This window comes from Caretta caretta, chromosome 1, assembly GCF_965140235.1.
Source record: "Caretta caretta isolate rCarCar2 chromosome 1, rCarCar1.hap1, whole genome shotgun sequence".
NCBI lineage: Eukaryota > Metazoa > Chordata > Testudines > Cheloniidae > Caretta > Caretta caretta.
The window spans coordinates 43898851-43917053 of record NC_134206.1 but is presented as its reverse complement, the minus strand read 5'-3'; positions in this window follow the sequence as shown (position 1 = coordinate 43917053).

Below are 18203 nucleotides of genomic sequence, written 5' to 3'. Positions count from 1 at the left end.
ACTCTTTTCTGAAGTTTTCAGTGAGTATATTAACAAATCAGAGGATAATTAGAAAAGAATAAAACCTATCAGGACAAATAGGCTGCTGTGATACATAGATTCCAAGACCAGAAGGGAACATTGTGATTATCTCGTCAGACCTCCTGTATAACACAGGCTATAGTACTTCCACCAAATAATTCCTAAAGCATACCTTTTAGAAAAATATCCAATCCTGATTTTAAAATGGTAAGCTGTTCCAATGGATAATTACTCTCACCGTTAAAAAATTATGCCTCTTTCCAGTTGGAATTTGTCTGATTTCCACTTCCAGCCCCTGGATTGTGTTACACTTTTTTCTGCTAGATTGAAGAGCCTATTATTAAATATTTGTTCCTTTATAGGTACTTATTGACTGTAGTCAAGTCACCCCTTAACCTTCTGTTTGGTAAGCTAAATGGATCAAGCTCTGTGAGTCTATCACTATAAGGCAGATTGTCTAATTCTTAAATCAGTCTCATGGCTCTTCTCTGAACCCCTCCAATTTATAAATGTCCTTCTTGAACTGTGGACACTAGAGCTGGACACAGTATTCTGGCAGCAGCCACACCAGTGCCAAATTCAGAAGTAAAATAACCTGTCTGCTCCTACTTGAGATTCCCCTGTTTATGCATCCAAGGATAGCATACACCCTTTTGGCCACATTGTTGCAGGGGGAGCTTAGGTTCACCTGATTAACCATCACCTAATGATTTTCAATTCATACTAAGATCTTCTTGAACAACAGGCATGTGAAGAGTTGCATATAAAAGGCTCAGTGTAAAAATGATGAGCAGAACAGGAAGTGCAAGGTAACTGGATCCTGCATTCATGAGAGTGCTGCTCCCCTATTGGATTGTGGTAATAATGCCAAAGAGGTGAATGTGTAGCTAAGCTCCTCATCTGTACAATGGGCTTATATTCATGCCCATACCTCCTCACCTGCCCATTTCTCACATACGCCACATCCTTTCTTTTTGTCCTGCGCACTTGGGAGAAAAAGAATGGGAAAATAGATGACCTGAGACGTACTGCTGCTCCGTGCAGATGACTGCCGAGTAGAGGGTTCTCAAACATGCAGCCTGCGGGGTTATTTCCTGCGGCCCACCAAGCCCCCCGCACCTCCCGGAGTTATTTCCTATGGGCTGCCAAGCTCCCCTCCCACCCTGCTCCCTCTCCCCCCAACGCGCTGCGTCCCTGCTCCTCTGCCTATGTCCAGGCGCTTCCTGCCACCAAACAGCTGTTGGCAGTGCTTAGTGGTTTCCAGGAGGGACTGGGGAGGAGGTGCTCAGGGGAGGAGGCAGAGAAGAGGCAGGGCCGGGGCGCAGATTTGCGGTAGGGGTTGGAATGGGGGCGGGGCCTCATGGAAGGGGTGGAATGTGGGCGGGGCCGGGGGCAGCAGGGGAAGGGGGTGTCAGTGATGTGGCCCTCGGGCCAATGTACCAGTCCTCATGTGGCCCTCATGGTGATTCGAGTTTGAGATCCCTGGGCTAGTGGTTACCTTACTTGTACCTATGCATAGCTGCCACTTTCTTTTGCTCCGGAGTAGGCCGCAACCACAAAGACTTCAACTGAATGACTGTCAGACACACTGTTGATGGAGCAGTTAACATGTTCAGCAAAACAGATTAAATAGCCAGGGGAACAGTTGTGAATGAATCTGTGGGGAAGAAGTAGCAATAGGACCAAGAGTCCTGGATGGAGAGTACATTCTAAAGTAATAAGGCTGAGTGTTTATCGTTGAGCTAATAGTTCCCTTCCCCTTTAAAATAAATGAAGAAAACCCCAAACCAATGCACCTCGAAGATTCTGGTGGATCACGATACTGGAAAATGGAACTCCAAAGTACCTGCAGGAGGGGAAGATGGCTTGAAAGTGTGAATGTGACCCTTTCCGAAGTATCTGTGGAAGTTGATTGCTGCATCCACTCTGCAGACGTGGCAGGTAAATGACAGAAGAGAACATTTTCAGCCCCTAATAAACCCTCGCTGGATCTCAGAGCCTGGGCTCTGGCCCATCTGGGAATAGGGTGACCAGAGGGCAAGCGGAAAAATCAGGTCAGGTGCCTGTATAAGAAAAAGCCCCCAAAATTGGGACTGTCCCCATAACATTGGGACATCTGGCCACCCTAACCAGGAACATCTACACTGCTATTTTTAGCCCCCTAGCACGAGCGCCACAAGGCCGAGTCAGTTGACCTACGCTCTGAGACCCATTGCTGTTTTGTTTTTGTTTTGTTTTGGACTTTTTACAGTGTAGCTATACCCTTAGTGAGCAGGGTGGAAGCGTAGCCTGGGAGGAGTGGGTGATTCTTTTGTTCTGTGGTTGTTAGACGAGTGAGTGCTATTTAACAGGGCCTTGCTGAGGGAAGGTAGGCCTGGTGGAGGAGGGGAAACAGAGGCTAGCCACTGCTGCTCTGTGCTACAGGAGGTATAGGGAGAAGATGCACCGACTGAGATAATGTGTGTGCAGTGCTTTGGTTATTTAGGTGTGTATTTTTGACAGCTCTGGGAATGGCTGTGTTTGAAAAGATATACCTAATGATGGAACGCTAAAGGGAAAATTGTAAATAAAGTGAGACGTGTGTGAGGAGGAAAAGGGGAGCTGCTGTGATGCCAGGTCCCCATAGCTAGTCTATAGCATAACATGTATTACTTCTATTACTAAATGTTTTACACTTGTCTAGAGCCTTTTGTCCTGAAGGATCTCAGAGCACTTCACAAACTCCACCTATACAGCACTACTCAATGCAAACACGTGGGAGGTGGAGGGTTAGTAACCAGCTGGCATACCGAAAGGAGGGCGGGTTCAGCAGATAGGGAGTTAGCCTGGGTCTGGGATTCCTGTGTGACTTTGGGAAAGTCACTTAGTCTCTCTGTACCCTAAGTCCCCCATCTGTAAAATGAGGATAATAGGACTTCCTTACCTTTCAGGGCTGTTGTGAGGCTAAATATACTTAAGTTTGTGAAGTGCTCAAATCCTACAGCAATAGGCCATGAAAGTACCAGAGGTAGATACAGTATATACACATCACAGTATATATGCAAAACAAATGTTGTGCTATATATTCTCGCCTACCTAAGTCAATTAACCACAATGCAAACAGAACTAAGCATATCAGTACAATAAAATGTGTTCTAATAAATATGGGCTGAGAAAAATCGTTTTTGGCCATGCCTTTGATTTTGATTGTACACAAACTGGATAAAAGCTACAGCCTAAAATGGACAGTTTGTTTTAAAAAGGCTTCTATTCAAGGGATGATCCAGAGCACCGTAAAAATGAAGATTAAAAAAAAAAATCCAATAGGCTGTTTAGTTGATGATTTTACAGAAAATAGACTCCTCAGATGCAGCTGATATTAGTGTGAGTCTATGATGGGAATATGTTGCATCTAACTGTATCTTTTCCCAGGGCTCCCCCCCCGTCCATGCCACTGCACTGGTAGATTTTGTTTGCTGACACTTAACAAACCTTATAAAAATGTAGCATTTAAAGGGAATACATCAGCCCTGGAATCCTTTGCCATGGGTATCTTTATTTTTTCTGATTAATAAATTAAGCTTTTGATCCATCCAATTAGACCGTATCCAGTCATTACCTTGCCACATTTAGGGTCTGATTATGCAGCCACTGCATATGAACAGCTTCTATTGAAATCAGCAGGAATTGCTGTTACTAAATAGCTGAATAAATGGGGGCCTAAGTCTTTCAGGCAGCTGTCTATTGCAGCTTTCTCAGATGCTTTAAACATTTGTTTGTATGGACCCCAGGTTAGGTGAAATGTGTCTATGGTTTTACATGCTCTGCTAGATTGTGCCTCAGAATTCTGCAAGCTTTAAGAAAAACAGCAGGAGCAGATTACATGGTTAAGTTAAGGTTGCCTGCATTGGATCCTAACTCCTCAGTATGTAACATGTACTCAGACAGACTTAAAGCAAATGACTATATAGGAAATAAAGCAGACAACAGGACAAATCCATAAGGGCAAAATGTCAACCCCTAGCACGGAGAGAACTGAGATCTCAGCCTGAGCTATAAAACCGTAGGTTTCTGCATCAGTTCAGATGAAAACACAGCACTATTTATAGCATAGTCCTTTACTACAGTTCTATTAGCATATCCTTCATCTGAGGATCTACATGACTAACCAAAAGCAAAAGGCTTTTGTATTTTGTTTCCAAAAGGGAAATCCAGTATGAAGCTAGTGTTCTTCAGGATGAATTATAAATCCGCTGATAGTAGAAAACCAACTACTTATTCAGTAGTTATAAATTTGTTAGCACTGTACTGGTCTATTTATTTACAGCCACTGCCCCTCACCCAGCAATTCAGCTACCAAGTTCAGAACTTCAGAAGATCCAGAAAGAGTGCTCTTACTGTTGTTTTTAAATACACAAGCAGTAAGTTTAACACATTTTGTGTCACTGGTTGTAGTTAATCATGACTAAGAAATAAAGGATAGAATTCTAGGAGATGGCCCTGAACTGATAAATGGCACTCAGATTCGTATTAACAGATTAAAATATGAATTGTATGCTCAGTTACCTTCTTTCAGAGGAACAGCCGTGTTAGTCTGTATTCGCAAAAAGAAAAGGAGTACTTGTGGCACCTTAGAGACTAACCAATTTATTTGAGCATGAGCTTTCGTGAGCTACAGCTCACTTCATCAGATGTTTACCGTGGAAACTGCAGCAGACTGATGAAGTGAGCTGTAGCTCACGAAAGCTCATGCTCAAATAAATTGGTTAGTCTCTAAGGTGCCACAAGTACTCCTTTTCTAGTTACCTTCTTGTTTGTCCAGTGAAGTTATTTGGCCTGCTATGTTAATGTTCATATGGAGGTCAATAGCCTTTGACATATAGCGAAGCTTGATAAACTTACAAAGCTTGCAAGGTCATCATTTTGGAATCTAGTACATACCATCCAGTCTCATGAACATGAAGACCAATTCTCCCATCCTCTTTTAGTCCTTAAAGACTCCAGAGCAGGCAGGCATATAAGGTAGTCATGATCCTTTCATCTTGCTCTGTCAGTTGCAAGTAACTTCGTTTCTCCCAGGAGAGATTTCTTACAGATCTATGTCTCCTACCATCTACCAGATGGTAGCGGGCTTCTTAACAAGCTTCTTAATCTTTCTTTTCCCTTTGGGAATTCACGTCAGTGTCATCTTATCACATCTGGTTTTCTCCAGGCTGATGATGTGCATTAGACATGTCACGTAATGCTTCATCAAGAGCTTATCAACCTACAGATATGTCGGCCTGTTTCAAACCTTCCAGCTGGATTGTTAGTGCTTGCAGCAAGGATTGTTGGTGCTTTGGAGTTATTTACTGTGCCTCTTGTAACAGCCTCTCTCCAACAGCAGAATAAAAGTAAGTATCACTTTATTCTGTGCAACTGCTTGTTCAGTCCAATTAATGTGATAATGTCCTATGATGGTATCACTTGAATAAATATGTGGACAGAGTTGACATTGGGCTTTGTTGCAAGGATAGGTTCCTGGGTTAGTGTTTTTGTTGTGTGGTGTGTGGTTGCTGGAGAGTATTTGCTTCCGGTTGGGGGCTCTCTGTAAGCGAGGACTGGTCTGTCTCCCCAGATCTGTGAGAGTGAGGGATCGTCCTTCAGGGTAGGTTGTAGATCTTTGATGATGTGCTGGAGAGGTTTTAGTTGGGGGCTAAAGGTGACAGCTAGTGGCATTCTGTTATTTTCTTTGTTAGGCCTGTCCTGTAGTAGGTGACTTCTGGGTACTCTTCTGGCTCTGTCAATCTGTTTTTTCACTTCAGCAGGTGGGTATTGTAGTTTTAAGAATGCTTGATAGAGATCTTGTAGGTGTTTGTCTCTGTCTGAGGGATTGGAGCAAATGTGGTTGTATCTTAGAGCTTGGCTGTAGACAATGGATCGTGTGGTGTGTCCTGGTTGGAAGCTGGAGGCATGTAGGTAAGTATAGCGGTCAGTAGGTTTCCGGTATAGAGTGGTGTTCATGTGAACACCACTACTTATTAGCACAGTAGTGTCCAGGAAGTGGACCGCTTGTGTGGACAGGTCTCGGCTGAGGTTGATGGTGGGATGGAAATAGTTGAAATCATGGTGGAATTCCTCAAGGGCTTCTTTTCCAGGGGTCCAGATGATGAAGATGTCATCAATGTAGTGCAAGTAGAGTAGGGGCGTTAGGGGACGAGAGCTAAGGAAGCATTGTTCTAAGTCAGCCATAAAAGTATTGGCACACTGTGGGGCCATGTGGGTACCCATAGCAGTGCCTCTGACTTGAAGGTATATATAGTCCCCAAATGTGAAATAGTTGTGGGTGAGGACAAAGTCACAAAGGTCAGCCACCAGGTTTGTCATGACATTATCGGGGACACTGTTCCTGATAGCTTGTAGTCCATCTTTGTGTGGAATGTTGGTGTAGAGGGCTTCTACATCCATAGTGGCCAGGATCGTGTTTTCTGGAAGATCACTGTTGGATTGTAGTTTCCTCAGGAAGTCAGTGGTGTCTCGAAGATAGCTGGGAGTGCTGGTAGCGTAGGGCCTGAGAAGAGAGTCCACATAGTCAGACAATCCTGCTGCTAGGGTGCCAATGCCTGAGATGATGTGGCGTCCAGGATTTCCAGATCTGTGCAGACACATGCCTAGGGGCCTGGGGATTTAAGGCCCTGCCTCTTCCGGTTGAGGCCACACCACCTGCGCAGGACTCTGGCGTACCGGTAAATCCTCTAACTTACTTTCACCCCTGCCCTTCCCCAAATCCCCAGCCCCGCCTCCTCCACCAGGCGTGCCACATTTCCCCTCTTCACCCCTCCCTCCCAGGCTTGCCGTGCAAAAGAGCTGTTTCGCATGGCAAGCCTGGGAGGGAGGAGAAGCGGAGCGGCGGCATGCTCAAGGGAGGAGGCGGAGCAGAGGTGAGCTGGGGCACGGGGAGGGTCACAGGAAGTAACCCTCGGCAAGGGGCAGAGGAACCGCTCCCTGCCCCAGCTCACCTCTGTTCTGCCTCCTCCCCTAAGCACACCGCCGCTCTGCTTCTCCCCCCTTCTTTCCAGGTTTGCCGTGCGAAACAGCTGTTTTGCGGCAAGCCTGGGAGGGAGGGAGGGGGGAGAAGCGGAGTGGCGGCAGCATGCTCAGGGGAGGAGGCGGAGGCAGAGGTGAGCTGGGGTGGGGGGGTGGGGAGCTGCCAGTGGGAGCAGAGCACCCACCAGTTTTTCCCTGGGGGTGCTCCAGCCCTGGAGCACCCATAGAGTTGGCGCCTATGGGCACACTTCCAGTGGTGGCACATTTCCAGGGGTGGCATTCTGGCCAAAAAGTGGGGGTGGCCAAAAATTTTTTTTTTGCTTGGGGCAGCAAAAAACCTAGAGCTGGTAACCGTTACCCTGGCCCTGGACTGAAGGGTGGATTTCACTTCTGCAGCCATTCTGCACCCTAACTGATTGGAGCCTGAATACTTGCGCTTTATGTGGGTGGAGTGAATTTCTTGCACAGACTTTATCAGATTACTCATGTGAGTAAGGGCTGCAGGATGAGACCCTATATGTGGAGGAAAAGTAGACCAAGACTGATGTCAAAGCAGAGCAAGTTCCTCATTATATCCTCAAAAAGAAAAGGAGTACTTGTGGCACCTTAGAGACTAACCAATTTATTTGAGCATGAGCTTTCGTGAGCTACAGCTCACTTCATCATGAAGTGAGCTGTAGCTCACGAAAGCTCATGCTCAAATAAATTGGTTAGTCTCTAAGGTGCCACAAGTACTCCTTTTCTTTTTGCGAATACAGACTAACACGGCTGTTCCTCTGAAACCTGTCATTATATCCTCAATCACCTATGGATCTAAGACATGATGTTAGACTCCCTAAAAGGCAAGTGGCCTCTGAAGGCAACAATGCCTCAGGATAAAATTGGTCTCAAATATAGCCAGGGCTCAACCCATTCAAAGCCTGGAAGTCTGATGCAGCATAGAGAAAACCAGTGATGATATTTTTATTACCACACGTCTGGGGAAAAACAGTATAAATGACGAGGGGTTCTCTTACTGATGAGTAATGCAGTCATCTCAAACAAACTCATGGCAATACAAATTTTATAACACGCTCACATATCATCACACATTCATTCACCATCACATAGACAGAATGCAATTAGTCACATTTAAATTAGGTCAGTTTCACAAGGGGATGGAAGGCAGGAGAATGGCTATCTAAAAATTTCCCTGCTGTTACAAGTGTATAGTGTGCAATATTATTTTGTGCTGTTCAACAACTGCCATATCAAATCCCAGAGATGGTTGCATTTTGGTGGGGAAATAAGTGATCCCTATCATCGGCCTAACTGGAAAGGTGACAGTGAAAGAGGAAACAGAACATTAATGAAAACCAGAGAAACATCCAAGCTGAGTTTTTCTCTCAGTAAAACTAAGTATAAAGATAAGGAGGTTGTGGTTTCAAGTCAGAGATCTGCAAAACACAGTAAAAATTATATATCGTTAAAAAAAAAAAAAAGAAACCTGAAATCTCCAGCTAGGACTGAAACAGTAACAGGCTAGGGATGAGGAAGAAGTGCCTTCCAATCAAAGGATCTCAAATTACTCCACAAACTTTGGATAGACTGTTAATGCATTTAGCCTCTCGAAACTCCTCTCGTCAGGGAAATACTGTTATCCCCATTCGCAGATGGGGAACTGAGGCACAAAGAGCTTAAGTAAGTTGCTGAAGATCACACAGGACGCCTGTGGCAGAGCCTGAATGGACACCTGACTCCCAGCCCTGTTCTTTAACCATTCTTCTTCCTCCCTATGGAGGCAATTCTTCTTAGACACTGTAATGGAAGGATTGGGAAGCCTAAGGAACCTGTGCTATTAGAATGGAAAAACTTTAGAGGAGAGAGAGTGGGTTAAATGATAGGGGTCAAGCCAAGAAAACAATTGGACTGAATTCAGAGTAGCAGCCGTGTTAGTCTGTATCCTCAAAAAGAACAGGAGTACTTGTGGCACCTTAGAGACTAACAAATTTATTAGAGCATAAGCTTTTGTGGGCTACAGCCCACTTCATTGGATGCATAGAATGGAACATATAGTAAGAAGATATACATATACATACAGAGAAGGTGGAAACAAACTGTAAGAGGCTAATTAATTAAGATGAGCTATTATCAGCAGGAGAAAAAAACTTCTGTAGTGATAATCAAGATGGCCCATTTAGACAGTTGACAAGAAGGTGTGAGAATACTTAACATGGGGAAATAGATTCAATATGTGTAATGATCCAGCCACTCCCAGCCTCTATTCAAACCCAAGTTAATGGTATCTCATTTGCATGTTAATTCAAGATCAGCAGTTTCTTGTTGGAGTCTGTTTTTGAAGCTTTTCTGTTGCAAAATTGCCACCCTTAAGTCTTTTACTGAGTGGCCAGAGAGGCTGAAGTGTTCTCCTACCGGTTTTTGAATGTTATGATTCCTGATGTCAGATTTGTGTCCATTTATTCTTTTGCGTAGAGACTGTCCAGTTTGGCCAATGTACAGAGGGGCATCGCTGGCACATGATGGCATATATCATATTGGTAGATGTGCAGGTGAACAAGCCTCTGATGGCGTGGCTAAAGTGATTAGGTCCTATGATGGTGTCACTTGAATAAATATGTGGAAACAGTTGGCAACAGGCTTTGTTGCAAGGATAGGTTCCTGGGTTAGTGGTTTTGTTGTGTGGTGTGTGGTTGCTGGAGAGTATTTGATTCAGGTTGGGGGGCTCTCTGTAAGCGAGGACTGGTCTGTCTCCCAAGATCTGTGAGGGGCTTTAAATTACCGTCTAGGAAAGCCGGTCCCGGTACGGCGTACCAGCTTACTTTCACCTCTGGGGAAGGAGTTGGAATAGGGGTGGGGAAGGGGTGGAGTTGGGGTGGGGCCGGGGGCGGTGGGGGGGTGTGCGAACACCCACTGGTGCCGGGTAAAGTCGGAGCCGATGAATGTGCCTCCCCTGAAAATGTGCCACCCCAAGCATGTGCTTGCCTTGCTGGTGCCCAGAGCCAGTCCTGGTTGCTATGCTGGCCCCAGCTGTTGCTACACAGCCTATGAGCTGAAATAGAAGCCAGAGCCCCTCTGTACCAGTTGCCTAGGTTACAGGGCTCATCAGATTTGTGATGCCCTTTTTGGACCACCCTGACCCACTCCCAGCCATGACTGTAGCTTATAACTGTAGCCTGTGCAAAATCAGCATGGAAACTTTTTCCACGTTGGAGGGGTGGGTGGTGCGTGGCCTATGTGGCCACTCAGCCAGTAGATTCCCCATGCAGTTCCCATGTATGGCTTCGCTGGTTCAGAGGGTCTTGCACTGATCCTCTGCGCCAGGGTGAGCTTCACCCTAGGGGACTACAGTCAAAAGTAAGGGATGCAGGACCTGGCCTGTGAATGCTTTTAGAGCTATCATTTAGCAAAATTTCAGCAGTGACTAATGAGATGTTTGAGGCTGTTTTCAGTATTGATGGCTGAATAGTTTTATTGTAGTTTAAAACTGGAAGATCCAACACTTCATTTCTAAGTTTGTGAGTCTGAACACAGAAGGGATCTCCAGGCTTTCAGACAAGTACAGATTGGAGATCATCCTGAACACATCTGAACTTTCCTCCACTGAGTGCTCTCTTTCTCTCTGGGGCCATAGCTTTCGCACGCACATTTGGTATTCTCCCCTACTTCCTGTTACTTGAAACTTGCAGGCAGGAGCACTGAGTTATGAAATTAACGTAATGGGAAACCTAATGTATAACAAATTTATTTTCAAATCATGTGGAACTTTTTGCTCTGCTAATTTTGGTTGTCCCTCAGTTTGATTTGTTTATCAGACATTTTAAAGGGCCAGCACTTCATGTTTGTCCCCTTGTAGTTGAGAGGGATTTATGTTCCCTGTATATTAGCTCCTGGTGGAAACAAACGTTTGTGAATTCAGCTGAAGTTACTGTTTTGGGGATCTGTTTTTGTATCTCCAGTGGTGTTACACCAGAGATTCACATGGCCCTTGTGCTTCCCTTTATGAATTAGCTCTGCCCTGCATATAAACTCTAAGGGTATATCTACATTAGAACTAGAAAGTGTAATTTCCAGCTCAAAGAGACATACCTGTTTTAGCTCTGATTGAGCTAGCATGCTAAAAATAGAAGTGTAGTGGTGGTACGAGGGCTGGCTTCCCCACGTATGATATACCATCCAAGATCTTAGTTATGTACTGGGGCCTGCTAGCCACTTGTGACACTTCTATTTTTAGCATGCTAGCTTGACCCCTCACAGGGTCCCAGAGCTCAGGCTTCAGCCCAAGTCCAAATGTCTACACTGCAATTTTACAGCCCCACAGTCCAAGCCTTGTGAGCCTGAATCTGCTGACCTGGACCAGCTGTGAGTGTTTAAGTGCTGTGTTGACCTATGCCTAGGGGTGACATGGAATGTGAGCTGTCTCAGGCTCTGCAGACCTGGGTTCTAGTCCCATGGATCCTTATGGGTAAGGACAGATGGATTAGGCTTTCTGAACCTATATAATTTATCTCTAAACATTCTTTGTCAGGGAAGCCTTGTGTGACAGAGTGTCCGCCCCTTGCAAGGCCTGAAGGGGTTAAGGTGTCTAGTGGGCTGATTAGCTGCCCAGGGTACACCTGGAGGAGGAGCCAGGGAGCAGGGATTAATTGGAGATGAGGCTTAGCTGCACAGGAGGGGCCTGTACAAAGCCCAGGAGCTGAGTGTAGCTAGGCTATGGAGGGAAGTAGTCTGCACCCATTCCCTAGGAGGAGGGAGTCTAGGCTGGCAAATCCAGAGAGGAGGCGGGGGTAGCTAGAAAAGTAAGAAAGGTTTTTGGGGAGAAGACAGTAAGGTCCAGGATGGAACAGACCTTGGCTGTTGATTAAAGGGTCTCTGAACAGGAACCTGGAGTAGAGGGTGGACATGGATTCCCCTACTAGGCCCTGGGGAAGTAGCACAGGCCAAGTAGTGGAGAGCAGACTACCTGGGACAGTTTGCCCCAAAAGACTTTGATACTGTAGAAGGGGAGTGACCTGGCTGCAGCTCCTGGTCAGAGAGGATAATGGGTGGAGAGATTACCAAAAGAGAGGACAGCACCGGGAAGAAGCTAATCCTAAAAGCAGCCGGGAAGAGGTGTCCCTAACAGTGAGTGGACCCTGTAACATGTTGTAAACAATCATACTTGAAAAACATGTTTTGATAATTTCACCTTGTTATCTCAAGATAGTAGCAAAGCTTCATGTGAGATATTTTTTAAAAAAAGTTCTTTCTATTGACCACATAAAGGGTGATGTTGGTTCTTAGGGCACTCATGCTACTTACACATGTTTGTTCTCTTTAGTTCTGGTGAATTGGGCTCACACCACTGACACTAATTGTGAGGTTTGCAGTTAATTTCAATGGAGTTATGATCAGACCCTTGGTGTAGTGGAGTGCCCATTCCCCTTCAGAGCTGGAAAGCCAAATTGCATACAGTGTGTGAATTCAACTTCTGCACAATTTATAATTTCCATTAATTGTTTAAAGTGCTCCAATTTTTATACTGTCTTGAAAGGATCTTTGTTTACATTGATTGCAGAGGATAATATTTCTAACATCAGTAACCATGGCAATGAATAATTATATTCTCAGAATCTATGCCAGCTGCACTAGTGCCTTGATAGTAGCACTCAGGCGGTTTGCTAATGAGAGACTTCTCCTTTACTGTAAAAGGACATTATTGCTGTCCATAGATCAGCCTGCAGTTTCTTAAAGACACATTCCATTATTAATAATGCTTGGAATGATGAATCGCACCTATACAGCTTTTAGAGTAGCAGCTGTGTTAGTCTGTATTCGCAAAAAGAAAAGGAGGACTTGTGACACCTTAGAGACTAACATTTATTTGAGCATGAGCTTTCGTGAGCTACAGCTCACTTCATCGGATGCATGCAGTGGAAAATACAGTGCGGAGATTTATATACATAGAGAACATGAAACAATGGGTGTTACCATACACACTATACAGCTGTTATTGAATGTAAGACTTATCCATATTTTTACTTTGAAATGATAATAATATGTTTTAGAAGACTTTTAAGGTAAGAAATACTCTCTTATACCTCCCCACCAAAATAAGGGCAAGCTGAGGTCACTTCAGAGCAGGTGTTTGTCATACAAAATAGTATCACCCAGTAAACCTATTTATTCAGCAACTAGTTGGTTTTTGCACTGGAAAAAGTTTGCAAAAAGAAAAGGAGTACTTGTGGCACCTTAGAGACTAACCAATTTATTTGAGCACGAGCTTTCGTGAGCTACAGCTCACTTCATCAGATGCATACCGTGGAAACTTTCCACGGTATGCATCTGATGAAGTGAGCTGTAGCTCACGAAAGCTCGTGCTCAAATAAATTGGTTAGTCTCTAAGGTGCCACAAGTACTCCTTTTCTTTTTGCGAATACAGACTAACACGGCTGTTACTCTGAAACCTGGAAAAAGTTTATATTTTAAAAGATTAACTTTTATACATTTCAAGTAAAGAACCATTTTGAAATATATTTTAATTATGCAATGTAGGAATTGTGTTGCTTCTGGATTTTAACTTATCAGATCAAAATATTATTTCTACATCTATATATGAAGATGATTAAAAGATGTGGAAATTATATTTTGTGGTGTTTATACATATTTCACACACAAAATATATAAAAATATGGATAATTCACCTACTGCTTCTCTGATGTCAGGTAAAGAAGGAATTGTAGTATAGTGATTACCCCTTGGGGTTGGCGGTCAGGAAACTTTGACATTCATTTCTATAGGACCTTGTGCAGGCAGATTCAGATGTTGCCCTTCAGTTTTCCCCAGACCCACCCTACAGTCTTACTCCAATATTTGCTGTGACCAATGGAGGGTGTTGGGGAAGAGCTAAATCAGGGGTGGCCAGCTGAGAGAGAGCCAGAATTTACCAATGTACATTGCCAGAGAGCCACAGTAGTATGTAATGATTATATATGTATATGTGTTTATATATGCATTATTATTATATATTTATAATGTATAGTTAATGATAATAACTTAATTTTGTACTTAGTGGGACTTCTGGCAATCTTTGCTTTCAACAATAGCCTTGAAGTTTGGTTTGTGTTCAGTTGTGCTCACATACAGCAGTTCTCTTAAGTGGCTGTCTATCAAAATAGATGGTGCTTGGATTTCACATGTTTGAGCGTTGAGAAAAACAGACTCACAAAGATAGGTCGAGGCAAACATTGAGATTAATTTTAGGGCTGCACCTCTGATGTTGAGGTATTTATCCTTTGGTACAGATTTCCAGAAAGTAAGGGTCCCCTCTGCCTTCTGAACAGATTTCAATCTGTCATCTTCCAAAACTTCTATTATTTCCATCTGGGATGTTTCTTCATCAGTGACTAAAGGGGGCTTCAGACAATCGGCTTCAGCATTAAACGGGTCAATCAGAAATCTGATTTGAGGTCTTTTCTGCTGCAAAACTTGGAATCTTTCCTCAAAACTGTCCTTGAGATTTTTAATCATGCTCACATACCTCGTTGTGCTCCGTTTTAGGGGTTCTGCTGCATCTTCTTTTGATCTGGCTGGAGGTTGTGACATTGCGGGAAAGTGTCAGCTCTCCCTCTAGCATTTGTCTGTGAAACAACTGCAGTTTGTTCATGAACACAAATATGCCTTGCACTAGATCAGACAGCAACCAGAATTGTCCTTGTAACTCCACGTTTAGTTTATTCAAATGCAGCAGCATGTCTGCAAGAAATGCCAAGTCTAGAACCCACCCAGGATCTGTAAGCTCGGGTGTATTCTACGATTCTCCTACATAAACAATTTTACTGGTTCCAGGAGCTTGAAAAAACAGGAAATAACTTTACCTCTCGAGAGCCATTGAACTGCGCAGTGAAATGACAAATCAGCGGAGGAGTTGTCTTCAATTAGATTTTGAAATTGTCTGTGAGTGCATTTGAGAGAATGAATTTCACAATATGCAAGACAGGTTTCATGATGTGATCAAATTTGAGATTTTTAGTTACCAGTTGCTCCCGATGAATAATACAGTAAAATGTCCAAAATTCAGGAAAGCTCTCGTCAGACTTACAAAGCCCTACTAATCCGTTTGCAATCCCCACATGGACAGAGCCATTGCAATGGCAGTGAGCTTCTGTAAAGGCAAGTGGCTTTTTGCAACTATCAACATCAACGCCTCCTTTAGATCTCGTCCACGAGTTCTGCCCTTCAGTGACACAATATGGAGGAGTTCTTCCCTTACAACACAGTCGTCAAACACAGTGCAGACAAATACCGATAATAAGGTTTATCCTGTGCCTGGCACGACTCATCCAAAGTGGTGCTCAAATACTCACACTGCTGAAGTTGCGAGTGCAGTTGCAATTCAATGTCACTGTTCAGGTCAGAGATTCTGCATTCTGTTGTGTGGCGTGAAAGCTGTAGGCCAGAAATTTTCTTTTGTAGATTCTCATTCTCTGGTGACAGGATTGAAATCACATCAGTGAGGCACGTTTTTATAAGCTAGCCTTCAAAGTAGGGCTTTTTTGCCTGGGCTACATGCCAGGCCACATAATAGGAGGCTAACATTATAGTCTGCAATCATTTGGCAAATCTGGAGAAGAACTGGGCCTCTACATCTGTTAGTTCCAAGTTTTCAGTTTTAAAGGGCAGAGTTCAGAACCTTGTGAGAATTCTTGATCCATAGGTGCATGGCTAGAAGCGAAATGATGCTGCAAGTTTGAAGATATGAATTGAGAGATACATGTCTGGTAAAGAAGACACATGGCCTTACCCTTACATTCAATGAAAAAGTACTTATTCTCCCGCTCCTGTTGGAAGCCTCGATTTTCATCTGTGTATTTTCTTTTCTGTTTGGACTTGCCTTCCATTGTTAGATGGTGTAAGAAAATTTTTGATTAAAAATTTCCACACCCAGCTAGTCACCATGTGCTTTTATTCAAGGAGACACTGGTGCTGGACCCCTGGCTCTGTTCCAGGCCCTGCCCCCGACTCCACCCCTTTCCCCAAATCCCCACCTCGCCTCTTCCCACCCCCTCCCCCAAGTGAGCCATGTCCTCGCTCCTCCCCGCTCCCCTGAGCCTCTTGCATGTCGCAAAACAGCTGATCAAGGGAGGAGGAGGCACCGGGGGAGGGAGGGGGGAGGCTACGCACTGCATCCTCGCTCCTCCTCCTCCTCCCAGAGCCTCCTCAATGCTGTGAAACAGCTGATTGCGGCGGGTGGGATACACGGGGGAGGGAGGAGGCGGCACTGATTGTGGGGGCTGCTCGCGGGTGGGAGTCGCTGGGGGAGGGAAGGGGGGCTGATAGGGCTGCCAGTGCGTGCTGAGCACCCACCATTTTCCCCCATAGTCAGTTCCTAGCAGGAGCCGCATATTATCTTCTGAAGGACCGCATGTGGCTCCAGAGCCACAGGTTGGTCACCCCTGAGCTAAATCATAATAATTGATGTTCTATAGACCTTGGTCTCTGAGCACAGACAAATTCAAACTTTCCTTAGCTGACGTCTCATGTCTTCCCTGATGCTGTATAGGTAAAATGTCTGTAATAGAGCTGGAAATTTTGTTTGGGCAGGCTGCATTTTTGACCCAGACTATTTTAGAAAATTTAAGGTGAGTTTCCCTCATAAGAATTCTCTTGTAAGCGTCACTGTACTTAGTCACCACAGTTATGTGCTGATCTAAGTGGTATCTGTTGGCAACTGTTGACTTCTGGATGGTGACCGCTAATAACTTTGCTCCTGGAATATTAATTATTATTGTCAGCACCTAACAAATACTACTAATAATGCTTGGCACTGGATAAGACAGATATGCTGTCCAGATACAGGCTATATCTTGATAACATAAACAAAATGAATGAATTCAGTGGTCTTACACACATAAATAAGGGCCACAGGATCAGGTCCATTATCAGCAGAGAGATGTCCTGCAGTGTCTTCATGGAGACACAATAACAATCCCAGCTCTGTTGTCCAGAGCAGACTCCTTAAGGAAGGATTTCTGGAGCAGATTGTTAAATCACAGGGCTTCAGAAATGCTCTGCCACAAGGGCTTATAACAGTGTGCCTTCAAAGCTTTCTGTCGTGGGTCAGAGAGGAAGATGTCTTGACTGACATTACAATGCAAGGACTTAATTTTTTTCATGTATCCAAGTGAAAGAAGGGCGGCCTCTCTTACTTGTAAGTGCTTTGATGCTCTAATTAATGTCCCCTGAAGTCAGTGGGCTGAATTCTCGCCACCCTTGCCTTGAGTGGAGATCACACAGACTGGATATGAGCCATAATCCCTGATGCCAGAAGGAGCTGGTTGCACAGAAGCAATTCTAACTCACTAGCAGCTCAGAAGTAGTCGAGCTCTACTCTTCCATGCTGTGTCGCACAGAATTGCCCCCATGCACCCTCCCGCCCCTTACGCTGGGGATAGCGAGGGTGGCTAGCACAGGAATTGGCCATGCAGCTTCCACTAGCTTGAATTTTGGTAAATGTCTTTTGTACACAGGGGAAATTCTCCACAGGGGCTAGCTTAAGTGACCTTAAGCAACCAGAGAATCTAGCTCAGTGTGTGAGGGGTAAGAATATTATTTGTTTGCTAAAAGCAGCTGGAAGCTTTGCCATTTAAATTGTGCAATTGCTTTATGCTGCTGGTCATGGGTGGCTGAGTCCCATCTCCTCAAGGTGCCTGAGCCCTGGTTGAACAAAACCCCCCAGGACTAGGACTTGATGCTGCAGGTAGAACAAAACCTCAAAGTTATGCCTGTTATGCTTTCTCCTTTAGGCCTGGGGAGGAGGGACAAGGATGGCAGTAAGCAGTGTCACCCCCACTCTCACTGGGAGGTTTATTTCAGCAAATCTTAGAACAGAAGGTTGGTGTTGGAATAAGTATTCATTCATTTATGCGTTAGGCCCAAGGAGGCAGACCAATACCCTTGTCATAGGTCTTGGATAGCAAGTATGTAAAGAACTGTGAAGAACACAGCCCTCAGGACAAGAAGCTGGATTTTAAAGAAAGCACAAAGACCAGTTTGCTCTGCGTTTCCAAGTGTGACACCTTTGGGTTGAATCCTGTACTTGGTGCCTCACGCCTTAAACAAGCAGGGACTGACACTTGGGCTGGATGAACTGGGGAATTAAAAACAGGAGCCTCTTCCTCAACTCCAACCCCCCTGAGGGT